The 12,299-nt window shown below is 45.1% G+C and overlaps 2 non-coding genes across 2 annotated transcripts; both read left to right on the top strand.

Annotated features, from left to right (window-relative positions):
* The first annotated feature begins 1,357 nt into the window (after positions 1–1,357).
* On the top strand, positions 1,358–1,521 carry LOC137010060 (U1 spliceosomal RNA). The gene has a single exon (XR_010893139.1). It is a non-coding gene; the product is annotated as a U1 spliceosomal RNA (small nuclear RNA).
* Positions 1,522–2,383: 862 nt separating this feature from the next.
* On the top strand, positions 2,384–2,583 carry LOC137010328 (U2 spliceosomal RNA). The gene has a single exon (XR_010893349.1). It is a non-coding gene; the product is annotated as a U2 spliceosomal RNA (small nuclear RNA).
* The last annotated feature ends 9,716 nt before the right edge of the window (positions 2,584–12,299 follow it).

The following is a 12,299-nucleotide window of genomic DNA, read 5'->3' as shown; positions in this document are numbered from 1 at the left end:
GCATAAATAAGAAAATATATGAAACAAGAAATCAACAAAACCAAACACAATTTCTGTCAGACACATCAATAACCAAACATCAGACAGAACCACATTTAAATGAATAAGGAACTCAAAATAAACAAAGACCAAAATCAAAACCAAAGCACCCAGGAGCAAGCAACACACCACGCCAAACAAAGCCCAAGCTTTATAGAGGGAAGCACGGGTGTACATGGTTCACTTGATGAGTCTCCCAGCCACACCCACTGGCCGGCCGTAGCAGGAAGAACGAGGGACTCGTCACACTATCCAAATGTTAAAGTTGAGCTTTCCCCCCCCCCTCCTGATCAAGAACGACCTAGGGAGTCCAGAGAATTGTACTGCGGTGCTTTTGTGGAGGTCGATGGAAAAACCTAGGACCAGTTCGCGAAAGCAGGTTGTTTCAAATCATCTCCACTATTTAACAAACGATCTGATCGACAGCAGTGGTCCTAGAGGCAAAGTACGAAACCCACCGCGGCCCAGATGGGCGTCGCCTTTGCCGGCTCTGCCCCCACTGCTTGGCAACGGCATCGCTTCTCGGCCTTTTGGCTAAGATCAAGTGTAGTATCTTACCCAGGAGTTATGTCGGGGAACGACGAAAGAGAGTCGGCCTTGATGGTGCGGTTGAGGAATACGATTCGTGTGTTGTTGAAGAAAGATGCTGAAGAATTGGTGAAGCCTGACCTTAACCCCATAGAAAATCTACGGGGTATTGTGAAGAGGAAGATGCCATATGCCAGACCCAACAATTAAGAAGAGCTGAAGGCCACTATCAGAGCAACCTGGGCTCTCATAACACCTGAGCAGTGCCACAGACCGATCGACTCCATGCCACGCCGCATTGCTGCAGTAATTCAGGCAAAAGGAGCCCCAACTAAGTATTGAGTGCTGCACACGCTCATACTTTTCATGTTTATAGTTTTCAGTTGGCCAAGATTTCTAAAAATCCTTTCTTTGTATTGGTCTTAAGTAATATTCTAAATTTGCTGAGATACCGGATTTGGGATTTTCCTTAGTTGTCAGTTATAATCATCAAAATTAAAAGAAATAAACATTTGAAATATATCAGTCTGTGTGCAATGTACATAATATACAAGTTTGACTTTTTGAAAGGAATTAGTGAAAGAAATCAACTTTTTGATGACATTCTAATCATACGACCAGCACCTGTAGGTGCTTGGCAGTTTGCCGGCTTGAAGGCATGGTCACGGAAATCGCAGTCAAGTAATGGAAGGGACACGCCCTTCCTTTGCTTGGGATGGGGGAGGGGGTCACCGTTGATGAGGACGGCAAAGAGGGATAGGGTAGCCTCTGACTGGAGGCCTGGGGACTCATACTTACCTGGCAGGGGAGACACCATGATCAGGAAGGTGGTTCACCCAGGGCATGCCTCGGCCATTGCACTCCGGTTGTGCTGACCCCTGCGAATTCCCCAAATGTGGGAATCTCGACTGCATAATTTATGGTAGTGGGGGACTGCGTTCGCGCTCTCCCCTGGACATACTGGTTGAAAGAAGATTAGGTGGTGCCGAGAGAACCTGTGGTTTCTAACAGTCGTAGCGTTGTCTGTGGCTCCGTGTGTGTTTGCACGCCCCTTTTATGGAATCGGGTGTTGCGTGCGCTCGCCTGGTTTCGCAAAGTTCTGAGTTTTTCTTCAGGGACGACAGGCTTTTGGGGGCACTCGACCATGGCCGTTTTCTAAATGACCCCGTGGTCGCTATTGTCACGACCGGCTCAAAGCCGTGACAAATGAAACGGAGGACATAGGCAGCTTGGTAGGTTGCAACGAAAAGAGATTTATCAGCATAAATAAGAAAATATATGAAACAAGAAATCAACAAAACCAAACACAATTTCTGTCAGACACATCAATAACCAAACATCAGACAGAACCACATTTAAATGAATAAGGAACTCAAAATAAACAAAGACCAAAATCAAAACCAAAGCACCCAGGAGCAAGCAACACACCACGCCAAACAAAGCCCAAGCTTTATAGAGGGAAGCACGGGTGTACATGGTTCACTTGATGAGTCTCCCAGCCACACCCACTGGCCGGCCGTAGCAGGAAGAACGAGGGACTCGTCACACTATCCAAATGTTAAAGTTGAGCTTTCCCCCCCCCCCCCTCCTGATCAAGAACGACCTAGGGAGTCCAGAGAATTGTACTGCGGTGCTTTTGTGGAGGTCGATGGAAAAACCTAGGACCAGTTCGCGAAAGCAGGTTGTTTCAAATCATCTCCACTATTTAACAAACGATCTGATCGACAGCAGTGGTCCTAGAGGCAAAGTACGAAACCCACCGCGGCCCAGATGGGCGTCGCCTTTGCCGGCTCTGCCCCCACTGCTTGGCAACGGCATCGCTTCTCGGCCTTTTGGCTAAGATCAAGTGTAGTATCTTACCCAGGAGTTATGTCGGGGAACGACGAAAGAGAGTCGGCCTTGATGGTGCGGTTGAGGAATACGATTCGTGTGTTGTTGAAGAAAGATGCTGAAGAATTGGTGAAGCAACGTTTTGGAAGAGATTTTTTTGTTACTGAAATTCTTAGAGGACTTTTCAAGATACAGCCTGCTGAAGTTTTTTGTTTACAAGATTTTGTGTCAACTGGATTTTTGGATTTAACTTTTTGTGTTTTGAAGGACTGTGTTGGTTTTTTTGAAGCCTGGAAGAAAAAGGAAGGTCATAAATTGCTGGAGGGCCTGCAGCTTCAGCCTGTGTTTGTTCAGGATTTTATCCCACTTACTATTCATATATACAACCCTTTTGTATATATTTGGATGGCGATGTCCTGGCATTTATTGCAAGATATTGTGATGTTGTAAGAGGAGGAGAGCGCTTGAGAGATCGATATGGAATATGGAATGGGAAGAGGAGGTACATGGTGAAGTTGAGACTTGACTCCTCTTCACCTGGCACTGTGCTGCACCCTCCAGGCAGCTTTTCTATTGGACCGAACAGAGGTTTCCTGCACTATCCCGGACAGCCCGTGTATTGTCGAAGATGTGGAGGGCAGGGTCATGTGAAAGTGGAGTGCAAGGGAGAGAGATGTAGATTCTGTGGGAAGACGGATCATGTGGCGGCGGAATGTACTGCTCCCAAGCATTGCAGTCTGTGTGGAAGTAAAGAACATTTGTATCGGGGTTGTCCAGCCAGAAAGAAGAGCTACGCTAGTTTATTTAAGGAGGGGGAAGATCTGCAAGCAGATTTGGAATCTCTCATGTGTGAGGTGTTACGTCTGGAGACTTTATTTTATTTAATTGTTTTATGTGTTTTTGTGTTTTCTTTTTTTTGTTTTTCCTACATGTCCACAACTACCTTGCTGAGGGAGGTAATTGGGTACACCTGTGGCTGATTGGCTGCCCATTCACATCAGAGCCACTGATTGGCTGCACCCAAGAGAAAGCCAGCATATAAAGACAGCCCTGTCTCACAACAAGCGGAGAGGGAGAGGGATGCAGATGGTTGTTTGCCACATGGACTTCTTTTCTCTTGCCCCAGATAATGCCACTGTGTTTTTGGTCCGTGATTATTGTAAACCATTGGTGCTGCTGTGAATGTAGTTGAAGACTTATAGGCTTTGTTTTCTTTAGAATGTAAGATTTATTTTAAGTAAATCTGTAGGGAGGTGGGTGCCTTTTTTTGTTTGAAATTGCTTTTCTCCTGGTTATTTGTAGTCAGGAAGATAGGCAAGTTCATTTGTTATTTATTTATTTTTTTTTTGGTTATGTATAGGTAAGTTATGATTAAACTTGAGTTAGGAATGTTTTGTTTGTTATGTTGGCCTTTGCCCCCTCCTGAAGCTTATGTTCTTCCTTTTATCTTTTACATTTGATTTAATAAATATCCTTTAAGAATCATTGGTTTTGGATGTGTGTTGCTGGGGTGGGAGACAAGAGGTTCCTGTGCTCTCTCTCTCCAAAATTTTGTTACTGCCATGTCATTACCCCTAGACTAAAACGGGCTGGCATGTAACAAGTGGGGGCTCGTCCTTTCAAGTGAAAGTTTACCGTGGCGTAATTGTAAGTATCTGCTCATTTTCTTTTGTTCTGTTTGGCTGTTTTCTTTCTGGTAAGGGAGAAAGCTCCTGTGGTACTGAGAATTATGGAATTTGATTTGATTTCATTTACCCTTTCTCCTACCATAGAAGTTTTTGAGCGTTGCAGGAAGGCAGATTTGTTGGTAATTGCAGACTTCTTTAATGTTGAGGTTCCTAGGCAGTCTACCAAACAAGTTATTAAAGATCACTTGCGAGAAAAGCTGATTGAGGATGGAATTTTGCCAGATTACTCTGCCATCAGTGCTGAGGGACAACCTGGGCTTGCAGCAGAAGCTGTGGCAGGTGGGGTTCTTCCTGGTCTGGCGACTGAGTCTCTGGGTGAGTCTATGTTAGCTGTCAAGTTGAAGGAGTTGGACCTTCTTATAAAAAAACAGGAGTGTGAGGGTCAAAAGATCAGGCTTCGTGCTATAGAGGCACAAGCGGATAGGGATATTAGGATGCGTCAGTTAGACTTGCGTGCTCAGGAATTAAATCAAAAACCAGTTCCTATGCCTCGCTCAAGATTACCTTCTATGATATCTCCTGCTACTTCACCTGCCGCTGTTGTACCTCAAAGTGCTGCTTTGTCTTCCGTCGTTTCACCTGTTGCTATTTTGCCTCAAAGTATTGATAATGCAACTTCTGAGCCTGATTTTGATGTTGGCAAGTATCTTAAACTCGTACCCCCATTTAGAGAGGCAGAAGTGGATTCGTACTTTGTTGCCTTTGAACGGGTGGCTATGAAATTACGGTGGCCAAAAGATGTGTGGGCTCTTTTGTTGCAGTGCAGTCTTTCTGGTAAAGCGCAAGAGGTTTGCTCCGCCTTACCAATAGAACAGTCTCTTGACTATGATGTAGTAAAATCTGCCGTTCTACGAGCGTTCGAGTTGGTGCCTGAGGCATACCGACAAAAATTTAGATCACATGTGAAAACAGCCAGACAGACATTTGTTGAATTCGCGAGGGAGAAGAAAACCCTTTTTGAGAGGTGGTGTCTCTCCAGCAAGATTATGTCTCTTGATCAGCTTCAAGAGCTTATCTTGCTGGAGGACTTTAAAAGTTGTATTCCGGAAAATGTTGTTGTCCATTTAAATGAGCAGAAAGTTGCGAACCTTTCCGACGCCGCCGTTCTGGCCGATGAGTTTGTGTTGACTCATCGGAATGTGTTTCCCCCTGCACGTCGTGTTAATGTATCCCCTGCCGTTTGCGAAGTATCTGATAGGGAAGCGACCCGTGTTTTCTCACGCAATGGCAAAGGTGAGGCACATTTGAGTGTCCGTCGTAAAAATGCCTCCGGTGATAAGCGAGCTTGCTTTTATTGTTTTGATACCAGTCATTTAATTTCTGACTGTAAAGCATGGAAGCAAAAGAATTCTGCTTCCAAATCTAAAAGTGTTGCACTCGTACACCCCGTGTCTAATGAGAATCCTACAACCGCTCCTTCCTACCAGCCTTTCCTCCTGACTGGCTCAGTGTCTCACTCAATTGATTCTGAGTGTAAACCTGTCACCATTTTGAGAGACACTGGGTCAGTTCAGTCATTTATTTTAGAGGAGTTATTGCCCCGGTCTATTGAAACTTACTCTGGTACAGATGTGCTTATACGTGGAATTGGAATGCAGTGTATAAATGTTCCTCTTCATAATGTGTACTTGAAATCGGAACTCGTTACAGGTACTGTAAAACTTGGTGTACGTTCTCAGTTACCTGTCGAGGGGGTGGGCGTTATCTTGGGAAATGACCTTGCAGGGGGCGACGTTTTTCCCTGTCCAATTGTGGTTCGTAAACCTACCATGAGTGAGAAACCCGACTTAGCACGTCAATTTCCTGCAGCTTTTCCTGCATGTGTTGTGACCCGTGCTCAATCGTCTAAATTCAGAGACATGGTAGATCTCTCTGAATCATTTTTGGCGGTACCTGATGAGTTAGTGGAAGATGAGATACCAGTAGAGTCAGAACATTGCCCTAACTGTGAGAGTGCAGTTACATTTCCTTTAAAGATTGGTAAGGAGCAATTGGCTGCTGCACAGAAATCAGACCCCTCATTGGTACATTGCACAGAAGCTGCTGTTCCCCTGTGTCAAGTGTCTAATGCTAAGGTAGCTTACTTTTGGGAAGATGCGGTACTCATGCGTAAGTGGAGGCGTGAGGCTCATGAGGATTCACAAGAATCGCCCCAAATTGTATTGCCAACTGATTACCGAGGGCAGGTATTGCACTTGGCTCACGAACATGTGTTATCAGGACACATGGGTGTCACAAAAACCTTTCGTCGAGTTTCACGGTACTTTTATTGGCCCGGATTAAAATCTGATGTATCTGACTTTTGTAGATCTTGTCCTGTATGTCAACTGGCGGGAAAGCCCAATAAAAAGATACCAGTCGCACCTCTGCAGCCAATACCGGTTATGAAAGAGCCTTTTGAGCGCTTGCTTGTTGACTGTGTGGGACCAGTACCCAAATCCAAGTCAGGACACGAATACATTCTAACAATAATGTGTACCGCAACACGTTTCCCAGAGGCGATTCCTTTACGCTCGATTAAAGCTAAAGTCGTCATTAAGGAATTAGTGAAGTTCTGCACTACCTTTGGTCTACCTCGTGTTGTACAAACTGACCAAGGGTCAAACTTTACATCTAAGGCATTCACACAGGCTCTTGTTGAGTTAGGGGTTAAACATCAGCTTTCAAGCGCCTCCCACCCTGAGTCACAGGGGGCGCTTGAAAGATTTCATCAAACCCTTAAATCAATGTTGCGCTCCTATTGTATAGCCAATGGGAAAGATTGGGCTGAGGGTCTTCCTTACCTTATGTTTGCTGCCCGTGAAGCAGAGCAAGAGAGTCTTGGGTTTAGTCCAGCTGATCTTGTTTTCGGCCACACTGTGCGTGGTCCTTTGAAGCTATTAAGTGAGCAATTATTAGCTAAAGACTCTCTGCCTGTGACAGTAATTGACTATGTTAGCACTATTCGTGAACGATTGCATAAGGCCAGCAAACTTGCTAGAGAACATTTGGTTGCAGCTCAGTCAAAAATGAAGACCCATTACGATAAAAGAAGTGTGAATCGTAGTTTTCAACCGGGTGACCGTGTCCTTGTCTACTTACCCGATCCAGGTTCTGTGTTTCGAGCTAAATTTTCGGGTCCCTATGAAGTCAAAGAAAAGCTCAGTGACACCAATTATGTCATTCATACTCCTGACCGCAGACGCAAGACCCGCCTATGCCATATAAATATGTTGAAGCGGTTTATTAAACGTGGGGAGAAGCCTGCTTCCTCCTCTGTTTCACCTGTTGCTGTGGTCACTGCTAGTGTAATACCAGAAGATGAACCAGCTGAAAAGGGTGTAGAAATTGCAGCTAAACGCCTTCAAAACTCTGTCATATTGAATGACTTGCCGAGCTTTCTTGTATATTTGACAAGAGAACAGAGTGACCAGATTATTAGGTTGGTTCATGACTACCCCTCACTCTTTTCTGATGTGCCTGGCAGAACGACCATGTTAGAACATGACATTGATGTAGGTGAATCTCAGCCAGTCAAGCAACATCCTTATAGAGTAAATCCTAGGAAGCGTGAGATAATGGGATCTGAGGTTGAGTACATGTTGCAGCATGGACTAGCGGTGCATAGTCGGAGTCCATGGAGTTCGCCCTGTTTATTAGTGCCTAAATCTGACGGCTCCTATCGCTTCTGTACTGATTACCGTAAGGTTAACTCCATAACAAAGCCTGACTCATTTCCTTTGCCTCGGCTCGAGGACTGTGTTGACAGAGTAGGCTCAGCCAGATATGTCACAAAATTAGACCTGTTAAAGGGTTATTGGCAAGTGCCCCTAACTCCCCGTGCAGCTGAGATATCTGCATTTGTCACTCCTGAACACTTTCTACAATATCAGGTCTTAGCTTTTGGAATGCGAAATGCACCTGCCACCTTCCAGCGCCTTATGCAGGTGGTCTTGTCAGGAGTGCCGAATTGCAATGCCTATCTAGATGATGTAGTAATTTATTCAAAAACCTGGGAAGATCACGTAAAGTCTTTGGAGTTAGTGTTCAGCCGCCTGGCTGCTGCCTCTCTAACCTTGAATCTTGCTAAATGTGAGATAGGTAAAGCTGTGGTAACCTATCTGGGAAAACAAGTTGGCCAGGGTTGTGTTAAGCCAGTTGAGGCCAAGGTTACTGCCATACTTGAGTTTCCTACACCCCGTAACAAGCGTGAACTACGCAGATTTTTGGGTATGAGTGGGTATTACCGGGGGTTTTGTTGTAATTTTTCTACTGTTGTGTCATCTCTTACTGACCTCCTCAGTACTACCAAGAGTTTTAAGTGGAGCACCGAGTGTGATAATGCTTTTAAAGCCGCAAAAGATCTCCTTTGCCATGCCCCAGTGTTGTCTGCACCTAATTTTGATTTGCCTTTCAAACTCCAAATAGATGCCAGTGCTACCGGTGCTGGAGCAGTCCTGCTGCAGGAGGACTCCTGTGGTATCGATCACCCCATCTGCTACTTCTCAAAGAAGTTCTCAAAATGCCAACAACGTTATAGCACGATTGAGAAGGAGGCACTTGCCTTGCTTCTGGCTCTCCAGCATTTCGAGGTTTATTTGGGAAGTAGCGCCATGCCTATCGATGTGTATACTGACCATAACCCGTTGATCTTTCTCTCCCGCATGTCCAACTCCAATCAACGTTTGATGCGCTGGGCTTTAATTGTCCAGGAGTATAACCTTAACCTCAAGCACATCCGTGGTAAAGAGAATGTGGTGGCGGATGCACTTTCCAGGACTGCAGATGCAGAGATTTAAGGGGTTTGGTTAAAACAAACTGAGTTGAGAAGCAATAGGCTTGTTGCATTACTATTAGAGTTTTGTGTGTTGCTTGTTTTTTACAATCTAGGGGTTGTAAAATTTAACGGTGGGAGTGTTACGTCTGGAGACTTTATTTTATTTAATTGTTTTATGTGTTTTTGTGTTTTCTTTTTTTGTTTTTCCTACATGTCCACAACTACCTTGCTGAGGGAGGTAATTGGGTACACCTGTGGCTGATTGGCTGCCCATTCACATCAGAGCCACTGATTGGCTGCACCCAAGAGAAAGCCAGCATATAAAGACAGCCCTGTCTCACAACAAGCGGAGAGGGAGAGGGATGCAGATGGTTGTTTGCCACATGGACTTCTTTTCTCTTGCCCCAGATAATGCCACTGTGTTTTTGGTCCGTGATTATTGTAAACCATTGGTGCTGCTGTGAATGTAGTTGAAGACTTATAGGCTTTGTTTTCTTTAGAATGTAAGATTTATTTTAAGTAAATCTGTAGGGAGGTGGGTGCCTTTTTTTGTTTGAAATTGCTTTTCTCCTGGTTATTTGTAGTCAGGAAGATAGGCAAGTTCATTTGTTATTTATTTATTTTTTTTTTTGGTTATGTATAGGTAAGTTATGATTAAACTTGAGTTAGGAATGTTTTGTTTGTTATGTTGGCCTTTGCCCCCTCCTGAAGCTTATGTTCTTCCTTTTATCTTTTACATTTGATTTAATAAATATCCTTTAAGAATCATTGGTTTTGGATGTGTGTTGCTGGGGTGGGAGACAAGAGGTTCCTGTGCTCTCTCTCTCCAAAATTTTGTTACTGCCATGTCATTACCCCTAGACTAAAACGGGCTGGCTCTCATCCAACTCTTCAATCAACCAGACAGAGCTTACAGCTGCAACAGAGGGTGCTAATAAAGACCAGGGGGCTGAGGAAAGTGCTGTGCATCACCAGGACAAAGGACCAGCAGTTGCAGAGGTCAACCAGCCACGTCCTCCGGGGGCAGCTCAAGAGAGGGAGCAGTCACAGGGTATTGGACAGACCTGGTCAGACATCGATATTGCAGAGGTGTTTTCCGGGGCTGCAATTGTGTCTAGTAACAACACCATTCAAGATACTCCACAAGCTGAAGACCCAGCCAGGTTTACATGGTCGCAACTGGATGCTTTAGACATTATAACTTCTGAGCAAAGTGGAGGCGGAGACAGCGAGATGGAGATATCAGGGGGAAGAGGACGTCGGCGAGCGGTGGAAGAAGATGGCGGAGGAGAGGACGAGAGGGACCGAAAATGCAGCAAGATTGAGACAGTAAAGACTTTTGTTTCTTTGGAGGACTTGGTATCTTTACATGACTCGGGGAAGGGAGCGGGAGCGGTTAAAGCTTTTAAAGAAGTAGTATATGAGTGGGGGGATGGGGGGGAGGGGGGAGGGCGTGGGGAGAGTGTGGGGAGAGTACTGAAGATGATTCTCAGGGGTGGACGGAGGTAGTAGCTAGAAGGGTGAAGGGATGTACCACAGGGGGTGGGAAGGGAGGTTTTGGAGGGGATAAGGGATAAGGACTGTTTTTCTTTAGTGTTTGCCTAAAATGGGGGGCTGAGGGTGGCCACTCTAAATGTAAGAGGATTGAACAGGGCAAAACGAAGGATAGCTTTTTTTTTTGAGTCCTTGAGTTCTGTTAATTTTGACATTATGTTTTTACAGGAATGTCATTTAGAGAACAGCAGAGATGAGCTTCTTTTTGCAAAGGACTGGGGAAAAGGTCCATCTATGTGGGGGGCAGGGAATGTGATGGCAGATGGGGTGGGAATACTTTTTAACTCTCAGGAATTTGTCATTGAAGAGAATTTAATGGTAGTTCCGGGGAGGGTGTTGTATGCTGATGTAAGATGGAGGGGTGTTAGCATCAGACTGATTAATGTATATGCGCCTAGTAAGAGGGAGGAGAGAGGGGGTTTCTTTAATTTATTAAAACCTTTGTTTTATACAAATCGGAAGGTGGTTTTGGGAGGGGATTTTAATGTTTCTTTAGATAGGGAGCCAAAGGGTGATTTGGCTTTCCTCCTTAAGAGTTTTTCTCTTTATGACTCCTTTAAAGTGGTGGGAAGGGCTTTGGAGGGCTTTACTTGGAGAAATAGTAGAGGGGAAAAATCTCGTTTGGATTATGTGTTTGTGTCAGCAGGAGTTAAGGTTGATGATTTCTTCTTCTTGCCGGTTTGGTTGTCTGATCATTGTATGATAGGAGTCGAGATGGAGGTTGGGGGTATTCAGAGGGGGAGAGGATCTTGGAGGTTGAACAGATCTTTCCTTCAGGATAAGTTTTTTGTTCAAGTGTTTAAGCACCTATACAGGGCCTGGCAGAATTTGAAGTGTCTGTTTGAAACGCAGGCTCAGTGGTGGGAGGGAGTAAAAGAGAGAATAGCTAACTTCTGTAGATGGTGGGGGAGGCTAAGGCAGTAAAAAGACGAGGGCTCATTAGTGTTTGGATTAGGGAGATGCAGTCCTTATGGGCTCAGGAGGGCAGAGAGGCAGCTGAGGAGTGGGGCAGATTCTATGCTATCCAAGAGAGGGTTAAAGGTTTTTATATGAAGGAAGCAGAGAAATTTATGTTAGAAATGGGTGCAAGGAGACGGTTTTTAGAGGAGGGTCCATCAAAATATTTTTTTGCCTCTGTGAGGAGACAGCAGCAGAGGAAATGCATAGAAGGGTTAAAGACAGAGAAGGGTAATGTTACATCTACAGCTGAAATGTTGAAGACGGTGGCAGTTTTTTATAAACAGCTTTTTAGCCCCCGAGGTTTGGTAGACTCTCAGGCGAGGGTGTTCTTGACAAGTTTAGAGAGTGTCTTGGAGGGTGATGATGCTGCCGCATTAGAAGGGGAGGTGTCTTTGCAGGAGGCAGAAGAGGCAATGGCATCACTTAGGAAAGGGACAGCTCCTGGCTGTGATGGGTTGCCAGTTGAGATATACTGCTCCTTTTGGCAACTTATTGGACAGGACCTGGTTGAGGTGTATAATGAGAGCCTGATGACTGGGTCACTCACAGCTTCTATGAGGACAGGGCATGTCTCCCTTTTGTATAAGAAGGGAGATAAGACAGATTTGGCAAACTGGAGGCCCATCACTCTCCTTACTACTGACTATAAAATCCTTGCGAAGGTCATAGCTATACGAATGAGGTCTGTGGTGGGGAAGGTGGTGCACCCAGACCAGACTTGTGGGGTACCAGGCCGCTCTGGCAGCCTAAATTTGACTTTGATCAGAGATGCTATTGGGTGGGCTGAGCAACGGCAGCTTTCTCTAGCAATTTTGAGCCTCGACCAGGAGAAAGCTTTTGATCGAGTTAGTCTCTCCTTTTTGTTTGCAGTTCTTGAGAGGGTAGGTTTTGGGGCAAGTATCAGGGCGTGGGTTCGTTTATTGTATAAGGGGGCGGTAAGTAAG

Source organism: Chanodichthys erythropterus, chromosome 20 (genome assembly GCF_024489055.1).
Source record: "Chanodichthys erythropterus isolate Z2021 chromosome 20, ASM2448905v1, whole genome shotgun sequence".
NCBI lineage: Eukaryota > Metazoa > Chordata > Actinopteri > Cypriniformes > Xenocyprididae > Chanodichthys > Chanodichthys erythropterus.
The sequence above is the reverse complement of the archived record's forward strand: the minus strand, read 5'-3'. Positions and strand labels throughout refer to the sequence as shown.